The 22,308-nt window shown below is 35.7% G+C and overlaps 1 protein-coding gene across 8 annotated transcripts in view; it reads left to right on the top strand.

The window, feature by feature from the left end:
• Positions 1 to 22,308, top strand: part of LOC110371746 (homeobox protein cut) — a 131,750-nt gene that overhangs the window by 75,588 nt on the left and 33,854 nt on the right. Inside the window, exon 1 of one of the 8 annotated variants that reach the window (XM_049843412.2) lies at positions 736 to 888. The exons of the other annotated variants lie outside the window; for them this stretch is intronic. The gene's annotated coding sequence lies outside the window, so the exon portion shown is untranslated. Of the gene's footprint in view, positions 1 to 735; positions 889 to 22,308 lie in introns of those variants that run through there. 8 annotated transcript variants of the gene reach the window in all.

The raw sequence follows: 22,308 nt of genomic DNA, 5'->3' as shown, positions 1-22,308 counted from the left end.
AACTTCGTCAAAGAAGTTATCTATTTGCTTTGGTTGCAATTCATCGGCCGATTTGGGGTCGGCATCGGTTCTATTTGAACAGTAATTAAAACTAATGACTACAGTTTCATGCAGAATAAATTCCCTCCCAAAAATCTGACGAAAATGTTGAAAGGAAAGCTGCTTTTACCAAAAGCAAAGAAAAGTATCACAGCTCTGATTACTAACTAAGTATAGTGCATAACAAAAAAAGCTTGCGATAAGTGTGAAGCGAGAGGAACGGCTTCCTCCGGATAAGAAGTAATGACGCAACAAGTAGCACGTGTAAGCAGAATCGATCGGTAAACAATCGATAAAGGCCGCGATTTAGACGGTAAGTCAACGGCCTGCTTATCGACAGGTCAATAATTCAGTATAGTTTTAGTTGAGCGAACTCACGATTATCTGAACTCTTGCGATGGTGTGCGGCTGTCAAAGTTTTGAGACCCTAGTAGTAGACTGTTTCAAAATACGAAATAGTCATGTCAATAATTTTTATTCGTGTTCTAGGCAGTATACTGTTGCCTTCATTTCAAAGAGCGTTGGGTTTATTAATAAGACTTGTTCTGTATTACGGGATAGCCCGTCCAAGAGTAGTATCACATTCTCTGCTCCTTTAAAAAATCTAAAAAATTCTGACACTTCAAAATCTTTGACAGCCAAACTTTGAGAACCGCTCCCAGTGATCGATATACGCATTTTGACAAAAACAATGTACCCGATACGTTGATAAAACGGTTTTTATATAATATTTTTGTTAAAAACGTTTAGTGACAATTGTAAGCCGACGGTGGACAGATAAAGTGTGTATCCGTTCAGAGTGATTGTGAAAAAACTTACTGATTGTATTCAGGATATTCTGGTGCTGAGGTCGGTTAAATATGTTTAGCTTTATCATTGATATCATCATCATTATCAAGTCTTATCATACATAGATGATCATTTGGTACTCTGAAGTTTGAATCTATGGACTCGATCAATGCTAGTTCTGAATAGAGTCTTTATATTATTAGTGTTTCTAAGAAAACTGTAATTAAATGTCATAATTTTAAAAACAAGTTTTGTGACTATTTTAAGCTTAGCTTTTTCTTGTAAGAAACCATCCAATCAGAAGTAAACATAAATGAATATATTGAAGCAGCCTTCGTTTTCCACAGCCTCAATAGACGGCTTAATAATATACAAACAAGCAACAACAAACACAACAATACTTACGTGAAACAAAACGTTTCCACCATCCGTTTAGAACACATTAAGCGATTTACTTAATGTCTTGTCACCGTCAATCAATTACAAACTTAAAGCACCAATCAATAAGATTGACATTCGATTGGGGATCCAACCGTCCTTGAAAACATCCGATCTAGACAAGCTCCGCGAAGGATGGCACTGTCAAGGTACTATCGACTCTATATCGACATGGTGAAGTTGATTGTCAGTTGACACGGTCTTCCAAGTTACGTCACTCCGAAGAGGATTGTTACCAATCTATCGGAATAGTTCTCTTAGGATGGAGGTCTAATGCATTGTCGTTAAATTAATGCCACGATTTATGACAGTCGGAATTAGCCCCAAACGAGGGCCAGCAATGGATCACTGTTTAGTTTTATTGATGAATGTATTTGAATACAAATAACTGTGACATTAGCCGCCGGATGATGTACGAGCGATTTTGGTGTTTACTCATTTGAGAATAGTGCCAGTTTCGGATGATGTAGAAAATTGTAGGGTAGTCATTTGTTTTGGTGATGGGCTTGCGAATAATTTTGTAATCTATCAAGTTGAGGAGGTAAATGATACGATGTTGGAGCTGTCAAATAATGCCCGTTATGATTTCAATTGGCACTCAGAATTGTAGCTTCTGTTTTGAAATAAAAGAGGTTTTTCTGAGAGTAGTTGTCATAATCGGCAGGTCCCATGACCATCGCTTGTCGGCTCGCCAATCCATCACGAGCTAATATAAAAATGTCAACGATTCGAGTTACTCAATTTGCAATAATTTTCAGTACCGCGGCATGGTTGAGCAAATCTACCATGCAGTAACCGTCTGCCGTGGATAATGAGGTTCGATTCCGCGGGAAGCAATTTTCTTCTATAATACGCCGATTTTTATTTTTATGATCGTCTCGGAACAATGATTTGTGTGACTACTGTTTACAATTGTCTTGCTATCAAATGTTTGACAAATATGTTGAATGGCAAATGTTTCAACAAATTCGTCAAATACAGCAAATATTTGATGTTGGCTCAAATTTTTGGAAAATACAATACTTTTGTTATCATAAACATGTTGTGTGTCTAAGATATTGGCAAGTTTATACAAATGTTTGAATAAGTTTGTATGAAATTTCGCAGTTTATTGCTAATTTTTATCTGAAGCGCCTTTACCTCAAATTCAATCATAATATTTATATACTATTGTATATTTGTTTTTTTCATCTATAATATCTCACTTCGACATTAGTTAAATCTGTATGAATATCAAATATTAAATATGCTGTAACATCCTTCTTTAAACTCTTCATTAAGATCAATCTCATTGTCAAAAACTTCAACAGTTTGACCAAAACCATCGACAAATTGTTGAGCACCATCCTCTGTTTATTTATATTACAAAAGAGAGTATTTGTCTCCAAAGTATTGGAGGACCCTCGATAATTGAGAGGGGTCTTAATAACCTTCGATTATTATTTATTTAGGAATTTCGCCACCTGAGGCTTTGGTTGACAAAAAAACTCCAACTAATTATTTTAGACTTCCTTCAAATTCATTTTCATCTTTAACGTTATCATCTTTAGGCTCAAAATTGTCTGTTTTGGCGAGTTTTTTCTGAAAAGGATTTAAATCGAGCTGTAAGCTGTGGCTTACATTATTTTTCTCGTTTCGTTTGTGTTTGTAATTAAAGAATTTTAGCCAAACCTTTTGATGCACTTGATGACGTTAATTTGTACTCTTTTAGAATTTAAAATGTCAAATACCTAATCTTACATATTATATTCTTAGTTATACGTTACAAAAATGTTAATTTAAAACAATATAATTTAAAAGATACTTTTCAAAAGTTAATCATCTTAATTCTAACCACACACAAAACGGCATACATATAGAAACATATAAAGACGTATGCTACAAAAGAGGAGGTTGGGGCAAACCGATACACAATTAAAGAGGAAAACAAGAATACTTGTAAGTACTACTGTTAAGACGAATGTTGCGTAAAATCGACGCTCCCCCCTTCTCCCCCTTTCCCCCATCGCTAGGGACGACTGATTTACGATATCTAAACGAATGGGCTTTTGTTTTTTGAATATTTTGGGCATATTCAAGATTTTTATGTCTTGTGGTTTAATGAGTAGAAGACATTTTAAAAATCGATCACACTTTGTTCTTTTCTTGTTTTCAAGTTTGTTCTTTTCTTGTTTTCAAGTAACAACAAATAAGTAACTAATTATTAGGAAAATAATTACGAGAATACTAGCTTAAAAACGGAAACTTATCAAAAACCCGCCCGATAATAATAACAACGACTGTTTTATCCAATCTAATCCACAGTACTTCATACTTAACCATCGTATTTAACCGTTAAACTTGGAAATGTCTTCCATCTCATTTGCATCCAACATACAGTAGGAATCGGTTTTCCTGGTAAGCACATCCCTGCCCCCACCCACCCCTTCGAATTCGGCGTTTTCTTTCTCTAATTGATAATTCTTGCGATCCCTCATCGGAGCTACAATAATACAATTAATTCCCTTATGCCGAGACCTACTTATAAATTTCTTACGCGCAACCCTTGTAAGGGTAGGTTCACAATGTATTTATCTGTCACTTTATCATTTCGTTTAACAAGACAGCAAAAATCATCAAAACTAGGCAAAGTAAGTAGATTGTCGCGAGTCTGATAAGAAATATGTTTTTTTTTTTCAAGTCTAATTTGAATAAAACTTTTCACACTTATAAGGCTAACAACTAAATAAGTTTTTGTTTATAAAACTTCAGCTGAAATTGCGGATTTATTTCCGTCAAAACTTTCTACTATGTTACGGAAATAGTCGTCTAATTTTATACTTACATAGCCAATTCGTTGAGTCACCTGGCTAGACAGATTAAAATAACTTGTTTTATTTGTTTGTGTATTTGTTGTCACAACATTTTGTATAATAGCTGAAAATAAACGTACATATTTTTTATTTTTATTAAAAAAAAATGGAATCTACTTCTCGCACCGGGAGAAAAAGTAGCCTAAGTGGTTTTTCTGATGTGTCCAATACACAATTTCTTAGCATCATCTCAAGATTTAAAATCCATCTTACCGAAATAACTCTACCGAGTTCCCATCAATGTGGAACCCCCTTAACCTCGTGCTGTATGTGTCGTGTTCACCCTTCAGACACCGGAGACTCGCAGTAATTGCTTCCCCGATGCGAGAGCGCATCTTTTGTTATCCTACTACACAAAAACATATTTAATACCGCGAGTTGAGAATTGTGACGTCACATTTGTGTAAAACCGCGAGTTGACGTGACGTCATAGTTTAGTTAGCACGAGTAACTTTTTTCCTTTTTTTTTGGGTTAATTGTGTGTAAGTTTTATTTCATTTTTGAACTTTGATAACTTATTGTCCCCTTTTTATTAAGAACAATAGTCTTACACGTGTTTCTCAATATTGTTTTCTTTTGAATGTAGATATACCTAGATTTCTATTTACGATTTTTTTGGGGTATCTATATTTCTTGCTAATTTAATAGCCAAATAAAATTGAGAGTTGTGACCTAAGTGACATTATGACCTTATGGCAACAAAATATTATCTAACCAACAAATAACATGAGTCACGCTGATAAAGCTAATAATAATGCAATAGGCTAGTTTCCTAAAAAATAATAATTAGTCCGTCTTGTAGATTGTCCAAAATTAAGCGATACGTATTTTTTCTTTTTTAAATTGGATCAGAACTTGTTAAGATATAGCGTGTTAAAGTTGAGTGTGACGTCACAAGTTGCTACAATTTTCAGGACACTGTGACGTAAAAGGCCCCCACTCCTAATTTTTGAAGTGTATTATCTTTGTCATTTTATGTTTAATTAAAAAAAGAAAAAATACGTATCCAATATTTTTTGATTATCTAAAAAGCGGACTAAATATTATTTCATTATTTCGACCCTGGACACTACCCTATTGATTTGAAATACCGTATTTTATATCGCTATAAACAAATTATTTATTAACATTTTTAAACGTTAGGAAGTCACAAATTATCACAAGCAAAATGCATGAGTCTGATTTAATTTTATTTTGTTAAGTATACAGTAATAGAAGAATTACTTAAATATTTTGTATTTCATTATAATACTTCCCAACTTAAAGATATCGATAATTTAGTATCAAATTGTGCGATGCTCCCCCATCTCCCCTTTTCCAGATGGTTTGCCGATTTGGCCGGCTCCACTCTATACATTTAAATATGGCGGCATTATGCTCAAATACAGCTGTAGATGATTTTATTATTGCCTTCCTTCGTGTTTGAGATCGATTGAAAGACTTTGTAAATAGCTAGGTCAATATTTGTATGTTTTTCTCTCTCTTTTGTAAACTTCTTAACTAATAAATCTTCCTCTTTTTTGTTACAGGTAAATACCACACGGACAATCTATACAGAAACAAACCTACACCTACACAATCATTTAGTAAGTCTACTGATCAAAATAAAAAGAACTACCAACATTAAAAATAAATATTTTAATTGCTTCCTATTGAAATTTGAAAACAGAACATCATGGCGCCCACTGTCAACTGTCACTTACACATCAAAGTGTTACAATTCAACAGATACCGGAACAATCACCATTAAACCCACTCGATTACCAGTAGAAATTTGTCAATATTCGAACGGAGCGGCCATTAATAGCGTTAATCTTTAAACGTCAAACGATTAAAAAGTCGCGTGACTATAAAAAGGCACCATTTTTAAACGCAACTTATCGACTGTCACTCTTTGGCGATAACGTTTGAGTAGCCGTTACTAAAGAGCTTTCGTCGTCGGCCAAGGTACGGCGAACCATATCGCGTTTAGTTGCTACAGATACGTAAAACCTAATCGCGTGCTCGTGGACACTCTTCATTGGTTCATAGATAGTCTTGATACATTATCGTTTGATTCCAAATTCGAATAGCATTTCTATTGTGTCACGAAAGTGTTCGAATTTTGAATGCGAAAAAGAGTTTATTTGAATAAAGAATAAGCGTTAAATTAGTAATTTATTCAAACACTACAATTAACAAGTCATAAATAAATAGAGGAGTTGACGTTAAAATAATGTTTAAGTCTATCAAATGTCAGGCAGGATAAAAGTGGCATTAATAAAAGGTCTAAACAAACATCTAGAAAGTGTCGGTGTGTATAACAAGCAATTTACGATCCGGTAGAAATTGTAAAAAACGTTTGCCCTTTTTAAAGTAATTACATAATAAAACTACGGCCGAGTAATAAAGTCACAAAATAACGTAAAATCGATAATCTCAAGTGGAACAAACGGAACAAATATAAATAGCTTTGAACGGGTTATTAATTTTTCTTTCGTATTTAATTTTTTTAACTGCGCAAATATTCAAATGGGGATTTTAACGATTATTTTTATTGACACTTTATGGTTCGGAAACTGAAAATGACTTAGATATGATCCGATGCTCGGACTTTAACGACTGCACGCAAAACGCCATTTTGGAAAATGGAGCGTTCGAGAATGAGTTACAACCTTCTTACGTATTCAATACTAATTTCGTTTTTATTTTTCTTTTCATTAAATGTCAGTGAAGCAATGATATGCAAAACCAGCAGGAATTATTCCTGAAAACAGGGTTCCTTACATCAATTACGTTCATATACGTACAATTTTAACCCTTCACCAACTAGAAATATACGAAGTCATCAAAAATCAATGAGGCGTCTTCTCGCCAAAAGATGAGCGCATTAATCATCTCACGCGATGTTACGACAATGGACAGAATCTATAAACACATCCCCCTACACCCTGGCCACCCTCCGCCCACACACACACATAATTAATTAAAATTATTAATGACAGCGCGTAATAATGAATAATCAATACTCTCGAGTTACAATTATGAGCCCAATAAGTATGCGGTGGACGGGTTAAGCTCGCCGCCAAAATATTCAAAAAACGAACAGAAAAAAATCATAAGCTGCCTGTCATTCAACTGTCAAATATTTTTTTAAGAATGAAGTTGCCAGTTGTAAATTGATGAAAAGAGGTTTTCTACGTAATGACATTGGCTGGTTGGTTTTCAGACTAACTTCTCTACATTCTTGATAATAATAAATTCGTCGATTTTGACCTGCTTCAAACAAAAACGTGGTACGACCTTTAACTTTCCCAGAAATTAACTATACAGTTTCGTATAATTCCTATTACTAATTCCAATTTTCTATTCAAATTTTTACAACACACACCAACCCATATTTATATGATTAATTATATACATTTATTAGCAAAACTGAGGGTAGGTAGTGAAGGGGTGTAAGAAAGGGTTGTGTGCTATTAATATTTATTTCGTATGCATAAGTTACACCAAGGATTGATTGCTAAGCGCCGAGATTTCGCCATTTTGATTGATTCGCTTAGTAAAATGATTCATACTTTTTGTTCGTGTGTTTTGCTTATTAATGACTACATGTACTGAGGTAATAATAGCAGCCGCAGTATATTTAAATTATAGTACATTAAATATTTTCTAGTAAATTGTTTCACCAGAAATCGAAGGTGCACTCGAGACGGACACCTAAATCGGTGTTGCCTACTTACAAAACCACAATTACTACAGTAATATATTTAAAAATTGCCACTTAAAACCTCGGTGCCTAGTTACGAACAAAAGTAACAATACAAAACAAGATAACAATCACTAATTGCACACCAAAAAGCAAGTCTTTAAACGCGAAAATTTGAGTGTGAAAAGTACGGACGATGCCGTGTCAAATAGTATGGGGGTAGTCACGCGACGATCGCGGACCGTGTTCCAACTACACAGCACTGTGTCGGAACCCCCTACTCTAATGTACCAGGGTGTTACACAGTGTCATAGCTGTGTGCTTTCGGGGGGAGCTCAAAATGTTATCATAGTTCGCCTGGATCCTAAGTATCGCATGTCGTCCCACAATAAAAGTGCATTTGGTAAAACATTATATAAAAGTTTTTGCACAAATACGCCTAACTACGTTAATAATGGGAAATTAGTCTCTCAATGGTTATGGGTAGAGATAATCTTGTGCACCCTATTTATAGATCTTACACAGCAACTTCTAGAAATACTGTAGCATTTACTTGTCTAAAAATAAGTATCAGTCATTGTTGCCTACAGCATTTTATCTACCATCATTAAAAACTTTATCAAGCTTGCCACACAAGTTTTATTACATGTCGCTCTAAGTCTAAATCTCTACACAAATACGGACAGACAAACAGACTGCACATACAGTGTCGTTCGAGCCCCCAGCAATATTTTATACTAACCCTTCGTTACAACCCTTTGATTGCGACTTTGCGATCAATCGATTGGACCTGACCGACCCTTATTATTTACCAATACCGATAGCTAATAATATAAAACACCATATACTTATAAGTACATATCGAACATGTGACAACCCTAAAAAACCCTTTAGATACGCCATGTGTAAAAATGACGGAATCTTTAAATCGTTTTTGCGAGATAATCTCAGAAATTACTGTGCCAATTTGGATGATGGCAGCCGTTCATAGATTATTTTCTTAAGTAAATAATTGCTTGTGGATCGTCACGCTACGGAAGCTGGAGGTTAAGTTTAAGATGTACTTGGTCTTTTTAAGTTCAAATACAGATTTCTCAAGGCATTAGGGAAATGTATTACTTTCTACTACTTTTCCTCTTACAGTATCATTTACATGTATCGTTGCGATGCCTTCATTAATTCCTTTCCATTAGTGCATTGCAATACCAGCATAAAAAACTTAAAAGCTGATGAAACTCCAATACCATCACAGCGATGTCCAAAAATCACCCCCTAATCTGTCAGGCTCACTCACACACGCAAACTTCACACTGACACGTAAGTTTTCGATAGGGTTCAATCGCGATTTTTGATCCCCATCTCAAATTTGGTCCCAGGAGGACCCACCCTTTTCGATCTCACTATATACAAGAATTATACATTATAGTTGCATACATACAAATTAAAACTGCGCCCTTGGGTGTTGCTTTTTGATGCCCCTTTTCACTATAAGCAGTAAGGTTTGAAGGAATTACGATGCTGATTTTAACGCGAAGAAATTAGCCTCTAAGTTTATTAAAGTACAAGCTTTGCAATTATTGTCCTTAGTTAATACCTTCTTCTTCTTCCTGCCTCGTTCCCTAATTATTTGCAATATCATAGTAACATCAACTACCGTCTTATTCATGTCCTCTTTCGGGCTTTCAATCAATATTTTCCTCGGTCCACCTCTAAATACAATCTAATATCAAACGATTCTTATAAAAACACCCTTCAAGCGTCACCTAAAACCATATCCTACAAACTCAGTACCCCACTCACCACAAAAACCGGGAACGTTCAGCAAAATATCCCAAAATGATTCATAATATTGCAAATAAAAACAAAGAACAGACGACAGTAGCATCCAACCCTCAAAAAAACAATAAAAACATATAGCACGCACCTCAGACGGACACGCGGAACCCTCGCATAGAATTAACCCTTTCGATACAGAAAGGTGAACAACCCAGTTAAAAACGGGACTTTCTTGTCCTGTGGTAAGTGATGGGCGGGCAGCGAGTTATTAGTGAATATTATTAGGAGAGTACCGATGACTCTATAAAACAAATGAAAACAGGGGCATTGCTTCAGTCTCGCAATTACCCTTAAAGACACGTAGTTAATTAGAGGCAGTTTTTAATAACAACTATGTTGTGAATCACAGTATGCGTCAATAAACTACCAGTAACAAACATTCGAAATTCAATGATATCCCTTTAAATAAGCATCCCAAATAATTTAAGTTGTCGAAGTCCGTCAATCAAACTCGCTAGCTCTTATGACTTGTCCTATAATCCCATATTTTATCCGCAGGGCGACACGCATGCAAACGAATATTCATATCGAACTTAAAAAAAGGATCGTTCATTTAGAAATAATCTGGAACGCGTCCAAAATGTCCGCTTCATTATAACAGTTCTAGATCAAAAGCTTTTATTTTAATTGTTATAATATTGATATACGCAGTGTTTAATTGATTTTTATTACTCATTCATTAAAATTATTTGTAAGCGTTTTTATTTCTTCTGTCACCTAAATATATCGCTGTCAATGTATTCGAAATTGATAATTTCTTCTACACATTCCATAAGTTCAGAAAAAGATAAAATAAAACAAATCTTAACATAGAATAGCACTATAAATAAATACGGTCCCCCAGTCGATGTATCGCCAAGAATTAATATAATTCTCGTCATTAGATGTCCGATCGCTGCGACGTCTTAGCTCCAACTGACAGATGACATTGACAGCTCCTTAATGATGGCTGACAAGAGGCGCCCTCCGACGGCCCTCTTGCCAATTTTGTTGTGCGTTCTTGAACACGTCTTGTTGTCAACTCGGTATATTAAAATATGTTTAATTATCTGAACATCAGTCGTTAGGGAAACAAGCTGAATTGGGATTTCAAAGAATTTTCGAACGTTAAAAACAAGAAATGAGAGGCAACGCTAAAAAATATGGCTTAATTTCCATTTTCAAGAAATAGTCAAGATAACATCGGCTACCGATCAGCGCTAAAATCTCGAAATTATTCCAAACCATACAAACTCTGCGTAATCAAAACAAAACGTACATCATTAAATATCTGCGTACGATCGCTGGCTGAAAAGTAAATTAATTCTGGAAGTGGAACAAAAAACTGCAAAACAATAAGACTTCGGAGGAAACCGCACAATTCGACCGCCATTAATTATTCAGTGTCATCATCCAACGACGGATATCAACGCTCATAATAAACTCATATTTTGTATTGTACTTAATATATGTAGGGATCGTTTCACAATATTCGAGAAATGCTTGAGCAGACTAAAAATACACCCAACTCTTACCAACTTTTAACAGCTTAGCTAGATTTCTCCAAGCCTGAAGATCTAGAGTCAGTCCTATATTTCTAAATCCAAAATATAAAAAACGTTACCAACCTTAACATTCACACAATGAGCACAATTTATTACAATCAATAAACACATACACGGACAATTATAAATTCGGCACACACACACGCAAGTTTTAACGAAACTCATGCATATTTATAAACTTAATGTGTATATTATTTTATATATCTGCGCCTGTGTGGGTAGGGAGGGTCTTAATAACAGATATTCAATCAAAATCAACCCCTTTTCCTGTCCGATATCTTTGCACTGTGCATCTCCCCTTGTCGGTTTTGTTTTGTTAGTACTATATGTGCCTATACTGATAATTTGTGATTTAGTTCGATCAAATATAAGCATCATCCCATTTCACCAAGTTCGAGAAAAAAACTGCTTTAACAATGAAACTTTTTTCATATACCTACATAACCGTTTCTTTGTAACAAAGTAACTAGTTAAACATAACGTTTCTCAGTATCACATTGACTTAAGCAACACAATACAGCCACCCATTAAAGTTATAACTACGCACTGTATAATTTTAACTTCCCCATCATTAGTTTTGTAAAGATTCCTGTCGATCTAACGTTGGGTTTCTTCCAGTTAGGAATGGCATTTGCATATGAATAACTGTAAACCTTTTATCGCAACTACATAACGTAGAAAAAACTTTAATGTCTAATCAAGAAGCTTAGAACACCCCTAATGTATAACCCCAAAACTCACAGAGAATATTATGATTGTTTTTTAAAACCCGTACGTAGATGATTTACTCATTTTTCTAAAACACCTTCGATTTCGCAAAAAGCTTCCCCTACCTTAAAAGTAATGTCCATTTCAATGAAACAGGAGCAAAACGTCTGTTCTCTTCACGCAAGAGAAATTCTCCATTCCAATAAGATATTAGAAACACAAATTGCGTATCAGAAATATACAATTAATAACGAGTCGTCCAAAACAAAAGCGTGGGTAGACGCCAAAAAAACGGGGAAACATATAATGCATCAGTGAATCGTAGAATTTGAACAGTATCGTGGAACGGGGTGTATAAAATGTATAAATCTTTCGGGGTGGCCGTCTGGCAGGACTAGCCATGCCTGTGTATAGATATTTAAAATTATTCCCTTTGATACGGATGATAATTTCATTCGTAGACTTGCAGCGTCAACAGAAACATTCCATTGTTCTGTTTTTAAACTTATTGGAATTTTCTTAGTTGGCAATACTTGATCGAAGGAATACTTAGAAAAATAAACTTGGCTGAAAACTTTAAAATGACGTTAATAGAATCGCTTTTAGATCACTATTCTAGGAAAGGAACAACTGAAGGACAGAAGCTTTGCTAGTTTCACCTAATAATTATATGTTTGCTGCTAATTAAATGTTACGTAATTGGCTAACTAAGCTGACGCAAACAATAAACCTAGATTCAGAATTCAAATCAGAAGTACACGTCATTAGGGTTTCGAATTTAGAAACAAACATTCGAAAATCAAACGTTTGGTAGCCGGCACGTGACACACGGCGCAGTCGGCAAACTTTTTCCCGACGCAACGAGTTGGTGCTGAAAGTTGGCGAGCCTTTGTTTCGCGCAATCATACGCTACGTTGTAAGGATGCGTTGCGAACCGCGATCTCCACTCATCCTTTTGCCAACAGTACTTTGATTTCCGAACCGCTTTGATTCAAACTTTTAAGCATCCCGTGTTTTGACGTCGAATATTGCATTTCCGTGTGTGTTTAATTTGATATTTGTTTGGAACTACACCGCCCGTATATCATCTATATTTGAAACTCATAACTTCAAACGGCGATTCCGATGAACGTTATTTAAAATGTTCTGACGCGCCGCGATCGGGCCAATAACACTCAGTTTCTAGTTATTCTCATTGTATACAATCTCACCCCACAGACCGCGACCCTCCGAGAAAAAATAATAAATTATTTTAGTTAGTATGCAAATAAGCACGGACCGATATTTTAACCTACACCCCATTGAAATAGCGCAGTTTTTTTAAATATCTGTTCTTTATGGTACGGAAGAACGCGCTTGTTTTTAACATTTGAAATTGGAATCATAAATAGTTCTTGTAGTAAGCTCGCTTTTTGAATTTAGAATGCAAAGTGATTTTGAGTTTGGAATAGTGTTTCTAAATGCGAATTCAAGTATGGTTCTAAGTGATGGTGGTTCTCGGTTGCCCCTTCAACATTAATCTAGATCTTAATGCGCGTGTATGTGTGGGTATCTGTTGTGTGTGTGTGGGAGACAGGGCAATGATATTTAATTCGAAGGGTAGAATTTCTCATCGATTTTAATTTTATGCGCGCATCCCGTCTCGGCGTGTATTATTTGTTTTTTATGTAAATATTCCCGATCTCTTATTCAGACGAGTGGCGTCCATTTTGCGGATTTTTTCCCTTTTCACATATTTAGACGTTGGAATATTTTAATATAATGGGTTTTGTGTTTGCATATTGGCATAACTTATTGTGAAAATTCTAATTCGTTCTGTCTATTCTGGTGTCAAGAACTTTGCCCGCGTCGCGGCTACCGGCTGTCTTTTTATTTCACGCTCAGTTTCCAAGTCGATGAATGAAAGAACAGGGAGTGTGATTATCGAAAGCAATGTAATATTACGAATACTATCACAATTATTCTGAAAGTCTCCCTAAAACACATTATTAAAATCGCGCCAATTCCTATGCAAACAGCAGATAGATGATAGACATTGTATCTTATATTCTAATGAAGAGGTCAATGACGTAATTAAGGCGGCCCCACACACACACACACAAATACCTGTCGATATATCAGACCCACCCCAGTAAACCCACAAAATTAATATAGCCGAGAGCTACGTCAAAAATCATTATATTTTATGGGCGGCCAAAATAAATGACGCTTATACGGTACTGCTGGAAAGTTTATATTCAAATTTCACTCAGTCCGTCGGTCCGGCATCTCCAAGGATCAATTTACATATTTTCACAGGTTTCCACGATTACATTTAATGTTAGATATGTATGCGGAACCGTGAGCGTTAAAGATACTTTCCAGTTTCCGAGCTCACATGCGGCTAGACTGCCAGCCTGCCGGGATAGTTGCCTTTGCACTTTATGCGATGGCCGAAATTAAAAATATATGTTTAACAGCTCTTTCCAAATTCAAACGAGCTTCTGTTAAAATTCGAATGACGAACTGTAATTTTATCGTCACAGCAAATCCATAAACAAAAATAACATTGTTAGGTACACTCTATGATGAATTTTCTTTGTGTTACTTAACGTGTTTTCTAATTACACGTGTATTTTATACAATGTAAATTCCAATTAATTCTTGCGAATACAAAATAATGGAAAACAAAGGTAAACGTATGACGTCTGTACGCAGGACTGTACAACACGCAAATTAATTCCGAAGAAACGAGAATGTCAAAAATAAGTTCACGTCAAAGCATATTCAATTAAAATAATGATAGGGATGTGTTTGTTACGTAAATAATGATGTCGGTTTGTATGTTGGTTTGCTTATTTTTGGGGGAACGTGTGTTACACCTTCTAAGTATTTTATTCTCGTGTTATTCTTCGCGTAAACGATGTTTGGGGAAGCTCGAACTTGGCCGAAGTTCCGCGGAGTTCGCAACTAACTATAAGGAATGAGATTGATATGCATAAATGTTTAGTCTGTATGAGAATCACGTTTATTTTGGCTTTTGCGTCGATATTATGCAGTTAGTACAAAAATCAAATGCAGTTTTCTAAAACTGAAGTTCATACAACGATGGAACATCCAAAAATCAAAACACAACAAATTAAATTGGAAACCCAATACTTCAAGCAGCCGCAGAAACTAAACGCAAAATCAATTCCCGTCTGCGAATTAAAAGCATTAATAATACAAAATTTGATTATCCCATAAAAGATGCGGATCATAAAACTCATAGTTGCTATAGTGTGCACAGTCGAATGTACGAATTAGGAACCCTTTTGATCGCACCCCTCCCCCCTCCTCGCCTGCCATTCATTTTCATAATAAAATCGTAACAAACGGCGCAGGTAACAAAATATGGAGAGAGAACCGAAATTTATGTGAACGCAATGTGATTATTTATGTCGAAACTTGAGATTTAGCTAGAGATATTGTCGGCGAGGTGGATGTATGGCCGACGATCTGACGGACGCAAGATTTCGATGATGTAGTGCTGTTTTATCGTTGTTTACGACAATACTCGTAAATATAACAATATAGGTTATTTTCACACATACTTATAGACTAGCTATAGAACTGTGCATTCTTAAAAAGTCCTTCAAAAAGTATCTAGCGTCTCGCCATAGACAATACAAGCAACATTAGAAACTATACCTATTTAATGTATGATAAAACAATAGAGTAACCATATCCTCACCTCCGCATCCGAGGAAGGGCCCAATCAATCTGTCTGTACGAGATACAGCCTCAAATCTAACTATTGTTCACGAATAGGGAAATTTCCATTTGGATTTATTCATTTGTCTAACTATTGTCGGGCCTTCCTATTTTGTGTATATTAAAATAATTGTTTTGCCGCCAACATTTCGATGTTCTAAATTCGAACGGATTTGCGTGTGTCATGTGTTTTGTGCCAGTGTTGTATTAACCATAGAGTTTTTAGTAAGAGGTTTTATTTTAGTGATGCAGCTTTAGTCCGCTTTCCTATTAAAATATCAGTTGTAATTAATTCCCCAGGCGTAAAATCGACGTCTTATTAATACTTAAACGCGAAGCCTCAATAAACGTTCCATTTCACATCGGAAACCGAAAAGCCGTTGTATAATAAATTTAACGACAAATTCCGATAAGAATCGGCGACGCACAGACGCAATTTTCATAGATATAGCTCAATTAACAATTGGTTTCAATCGCGAAGACATTTCGTATAATAAAGTGTTCCCCCCGCGTGGGGGTGCCTTCAGGCAATCTTATTTCTGTTTGTAATATTGCGGTGTCAATTTCGCATATTGAAGTGTGAGCACGAATATGGAACGCCATTGTTTGAATCTATATTGTCTATGAACTCGCTTGTCTCTGATCTGGTAAATTGGATCCTGAGGCTCCGCTGAGATTGGAAGTATGAAGTGGATTTTAAAGTACCACACAATCTTTACGCGTTATAAGTAGATAGTCGCTTATGTTTTAAAAGTTTATGTACAAAAGAATTGATTTTTCTAAAGTCATACACAATCTGACCCAATTATAGCAACCACAAAATCCATGCAAACACAATATTCGCTCGTTACAACGAACACAAACAAACAAATCAATGAAAAGACCGAACTCAAACATGTAAATAAAAACGCCAATAATCAACCGTCACAAAACGATGAAAAAATAAAAACCATTGTGTGCAAAAGAATTACACACAATATCCAATTGTGGTTCCGTCAACGAGGTTCGTAATAAAAAAACCGCCACCCCACGGAACCCGGGCATTAATATCAATCTATCAATAGCTCTCAATACAGAGGCGTGAGTGATCAATAAACGATACTAAAAAAATACCCCACATTTTTCCCCCCTCTATTACTATTTTATCGATGATTCGTATCGTCTGTTTTGATTGAACCCTCTAGTAGTCTATTGAATTATCGAATATCGCATTTTAATTCCACAATGTGATTTATTCCGTTCAGTTTAATTTATTCCGATTGAATAATTCGATTTCGGTAATTGTTTACGGTTATGGCTTAATTTTTGATAATCGAATGTGTCGGTGTCTACAATTGTCGATGGCTTGTCACTTGAGGTTTTAATCAATTGAATTTGATGTCGCGAATTGATTTGATGTGAATCTCGTATGTTTATTAGGTTTTAACTCAGTATCTCCCACACACAGTGATATTGCAAACTTGTCTTATTACAAAGACCAAACTTTTACATATCAATTGAATAACTTCACCAACGAACACTCCATAGATAATCTTATTTCATCAACACACACAGACAAAGCCAAAAACAATCCCAACTTGAAAATCGTCAATAAATACACTTCTTGACAAAACTTGGTACATTTAAAACTCCATTACTTATCGTTCACAATCCTTGTACTTAATTACTCTCAGCAAATACAATGACGTCACATCGATAGGTAAGACGGGAGAATGGGGAAGATAGGAATCGTATGTTTTCGGATTAATTCGTTCGTGAAATCGTCTCGTTCCGATAAGAATGGTAACTGCTTCGTACTAATTGAATCTACAATTGCGTTGGCATGTCTGATTTCATTAGTTGCTTGTGTGTGTGAGGGGGGTAAGTATCTCGGCTGATGGATGCTTGAAAGTTTCACCGTGGAATTTTTGGCAATATTGGTTTGGTTAGCTAGTGGTTTTTTTTAGTTGAAGTTGAGTGAAAGGGTTTGAATTGATTTGCTATTTTTTTTTTATATTATTTTGGGAATAGGAAATGTTGGTATCAAAGGACAATGCTCAAAAAAAACCCAAGCTCGGCGCAAACGAAAAGTAACTCAAATTATAGGTAATAATAAGTAATGAAATACTGCATAGGAGGCATCATCGAAATCAATGGCTAAATGTATGAAATTGCTATTTGATTTTTTAAAGGAGTAACGTGAGCAGCTGGGGCTTATAGTTTAATTAAAGTGCTATCTGAAACAACAAACAAGTAATATGGCAAGTAATAAGCTTCTCCAAAAAGATAAATCAATACCGAAGTACAGGCTGCAGCACCCACGTCATCGCGTCATGAGCGTTTTACATTACTTAGGGTGGGCTAGACATGAGGAACAGTTCGCGCATCCCGCAACATTTTTGGATCTCGTCGTGTTAGAAATAAAGAATCGATGACTTTTAAGCGTTATTATTAAAATGAAAAGTACATTCATATCCTGTTTTCGTTCTATCATCCTATTATCTTGTAAAAGTAGGTAGAATAGTGGAGAAGTTGCTATAAACATGTCATTATGTACACTCTTAAACCACAACTGTATTTGTTTGCTGTTCCTTTTACTAATACATTATGTTATCTCTAAAATCTTGAGTTGCAATGTACCGCAGATGTTAAAATTCGAATAGCAATTTCACAGATATAGCCACTGATTTCGATAATGCCCCCTATGTAATATTTAATTACTTATTTTTACCTATATTTTGAGTTACATTTCTTTTGCGCCGGGCCTGGGTTTTTTTCTCATACTTCATGAGCATTGTCCTTTCTCTATATCTATAATCCCATTAAAACGCGAAGCCTTCCGAACACAACAAACTTAGTTTCCACTTCAAAATATACAAAATCTCAAAAGTTGTTTGTACGCAGACATCTTATTGAATACCCTCATTCAATTCGGAACAACGGAACCGGTCCAAAGCGTGAATTGTTTCAGAATAATGGTATTTATATGCTACATTGGTTTCAAGGGAAATCACTCTTTGGAATAGTCCATAACGTCTGCTCCTGTTGGCGTATTGCTAAGAATGGCGTTACCCGAGGTTCCTCCCTTTACAACGTTGTACGTGAAAACGCGATGCCAGAATCCGATATTACTTAAACTCGTATTGAAATCGGGCGGTGGGGGGAAGATTTCGGAATATTAAACATTCACGTTTATTAGTTTGTCCTCAACGTATTTGGTAGTCTAAACGGGGGTAGTTTTCGATGAGAAACTTGGAAAGTGTGTTAACGAGTTCACCCTTACCGAGTGTAGTCGATTTTCCTAATGGGTATAACATTTTAGTCGATTGTGTCAGTTTTCAACTAACTTTTGATGTAAGTTAAGTAAGTAGCGGTGACGGCTCACTGCTCTAATGGGCTTGATTCGGGAATCGAACCCGGAGTGTTCCTATTTGTCGCTACATATCGGTTACGTTCACTGAAACGTTAAGAGGGAAAACTTCAGCCATTCAAATCGAAATAATTAACTGCCTGACAATTAATAACTAATCATAAACATAAGTTGACAGTTGTTACATTTCTACAATAAATAAGGCTTCGAAAAACCCAATGTTTATATTTAGAAAAGTTCAAAAGCACAAGAGCCCAAAAATATTCGACTCTTGACGAAAAGGGCTCGTTTACTCATAAATCGTCCACCCACAACAGCAATTTATCCATTAAAATAAATCAAAAATTCAATATCACAAAGTCTTTGCGAAAAAAATCCGTTCTTAATCGATGGCTCTCGAAAAAATACCGTCAAAAGAAAATTGGTATCGTATGATCTCGGCTGCACAGATAGCTAAAGGGGCCCACAAAGGCAGCTATCGGAAGGAAAACGAAAGGGTAATGCGGGCATAAGATGCGCATCGACACACACGGCCTAATCACGACACCCCCCTCCGCCCACCGCCCAACTTTTGCATATTGCCCAAATTGCCCCTGCCTCCCTTAGCTTCGCCGCTAAGCGTACATTTTTGCTGGCCGGATAACTCTTCGCATTACCGTTTCTTTACAATCCATCAGGCAATTCCGAACCTTGTTCCTTTGAGATAAAGGTTATCCTTCATTTTGGCGACTGTACCAATGTTTTGTTTGTAGTGTAAGGGTGTCATGACGTTTGAGGGATGTTTCGACTCAGAGGACTTCTTAATTGTGAGCGTGCAGTTTTGCTATTGATTTTTTAATGTGTCTCTATGTATGATGGCATGGGGGACGTAAGTACGTTTTCGTATTTTCATTTAGTTATAAAGTATGGATGCTATTGTTGAAGGGAGTGTTTGATCTTTGTTACGTCAAATGACAAGTAAACATTAAAGTGTTTTAAGCCTAAACTGCCTTCTAAGTTATTACAGTAATTGGTAGAACTACACCAGAGGCAGTAATTGTTACAAAAACTGCAATTCATATAAACAATTATTAAATAAAACACGCTCATTGGTAGTTCGTTAAAACGCTCAAAGTATATAATTATGGCACAAAATAGTAGCAAAGAGGCCGCTCTTTAGCAAACCTGTCTATAATTCCTTCGGGCCATAGAGTAAGATGTAGACTGGCATTTAACACAAACATGGCGCGAGAACTGAAAAAATAAAATGTCGTCGTGATTTATGTTTTTGTCAATGTTGCTCTCGGATTTATTTTAATCTCGGTATGGTATTTCCGCTAATTAAAGATAAGTTTTTTATGAAAGGATTTTCCTGAACTGACTAATGATTTCAGAAAACAATTTAGATATCGGAAATTTATTTGTAGTTCAAAACAAATATTTCAAAATATGATTCGGCTTGTTTATTTGTGGTTTAGCTAGAAGGCATAGTTGGGAGTGTCGGGCCTGCATGCCTGACTACTCTCCGACATTAATCTCTATCTTGTAAAATTATAATAATTGCATCAACATTTAATAACTGCGTTTCATTACACGCATTTACCTTTTCTCGTATTAAAAGGAATTATTTTCTAGAAATTACTAACCCACTTTGAAAAAACATGGAGACTCGTAATTAATGTCAATTTTATTTATAATTACGCGACGACCGCCGCCAGATGGCGGTATTTGCGTAAAAACGAGACCGGGGCCCATGAGCTATGCGATAATATAAATATTTCTTACAATATTAGACTTTAGTATCTGTGCTACAATTTTATTATTTTAATCTATGACCGCATTCTTTTGGAGCATACTTTTGTACTAATATGGAATAATTTAGCTTGAGACTCCTTAATTATTTTATAGAATTAAAGGACTTTGTATTGCAGTTGTTCACTACAAACATTCTCTTACATTTTTTCATCCCAAGATTACTTCAACACCAAAAGGTCATAAGTCGTAACAACCCAACTTGCCAATCAATAATCAACCTTAAGCACATAACTCGTTGCCTTGTAACTGTCATACAAATGATATGGAGTACAATTGAGTACAATTAGGTGCATCACAATGGTAACGTGCATTGTCCTTGCGCTCACAATGGCTAGGTGACGATCTTACAATATAAATACACGGGACTTCCTTGATTAGTATAATAGGTGCTTCAAGCAAGGTTGATATTGTCTCGTATCAGAATACCGTAATTATGGCTAATGATTTAGTGGAACATCCCTTTTCAATAGGTTTAAGTGGGTTAAGATGATACAATGTAATGTATGAAGGCAAAGTTTTTATGAAGAAAATCTTCTATGACCATCTATAACTAGACATTTCCTTCATATCTCGTATTATACAATATTCTTTGACAAACTACTAATTACTTAATGGTAGTCCTTAATAGACAAGGGAATTAACGAATATTTGTCGAGTACAAAACAAAATATCGTTTTCCATTCTCTTTATCTTGTGATATTATTTGCTTACGAAGGCTGCATACGGGCGACCCGGTATATAGAGCTACTGGATGTGAAAAGCTTCTTGTAAGCGCGCTTGAGGACTATCAGGAAGCGTACTTTGTAAGTACCAATCAAATTGCCAGGTTGGTATCTTTCAGGCAATGTTACATAATTTTCCAAGTTAAACAAATGTAGGTATTTTTTCGTGATTTAGTAAACAAGAATTTTATAAAATAAAAAAGTAGAAAGAATAATCTAAAGCGCCAATTAGCAACGATTCACATTAAGTTTCACCACACACAATGTCCATTTCCAGTAGCGTTACATCCGCGCTCGTTCCCCCTTCTTCCATTCTATTTGCACAACTCCTTAATGCTTTATTTCGTTTGTGTGCTTAGTCTAATTAGAAAACTCCGAATCTACTAATGGCTAATATCGAATTTTAGCTCCTTTTTGTTTTTCTACGTCTTCGTATTATCAAATTATGTTCTTTATGACGCCCATACGTGTTCATTAGAGGGAGTCAAATTAAAAATGGCGGTAAAATTCCGGAAGCTTTCAGAAAATTACATTGGAAACGTCAATTTTCCCGCGCCATTTGTTTGACAAGTTTGACATATCGGAGTGACACGGTATCACTGACAGGCGCAATTTCGTCAATCTCCGGCTCGTTCCGGTGAATCGGAACGTGTTCCGATTAGCTGAGACGTGATTCGAGAACGGAACGCTTTAGGACGACATTCGAATATGCTGGGATTGAACGATCGTCTGGGAACTGAAAGCTAGTTAAAGCGTAATAGTTCTTCTATATCATTATGGCAATAGATCATTTATAGATACTATCTATTAGACTATT

This window comes from Helicoverpa armigera, chromosome 22 (genome assembly GCF_030705265.1).
Source record: "Helicoverpa armigera isolate CAAS_96S chromosome 22, ASM3070526v1, whole genome shotgun sequence".
Taxonomy (NCBI): domain Eukaryota; kingdom Metazoa; phylum Arthropoda; class Insecta; order Lepidoptera; family Noctuidae; genus Helicoverpa; species Helicoverpa armigera.
The sequence above is the reverse complement of the archived record's forward strand: the minus strand, read 5'-3'. Positions and strand labels throughout refer to the sequence as shown.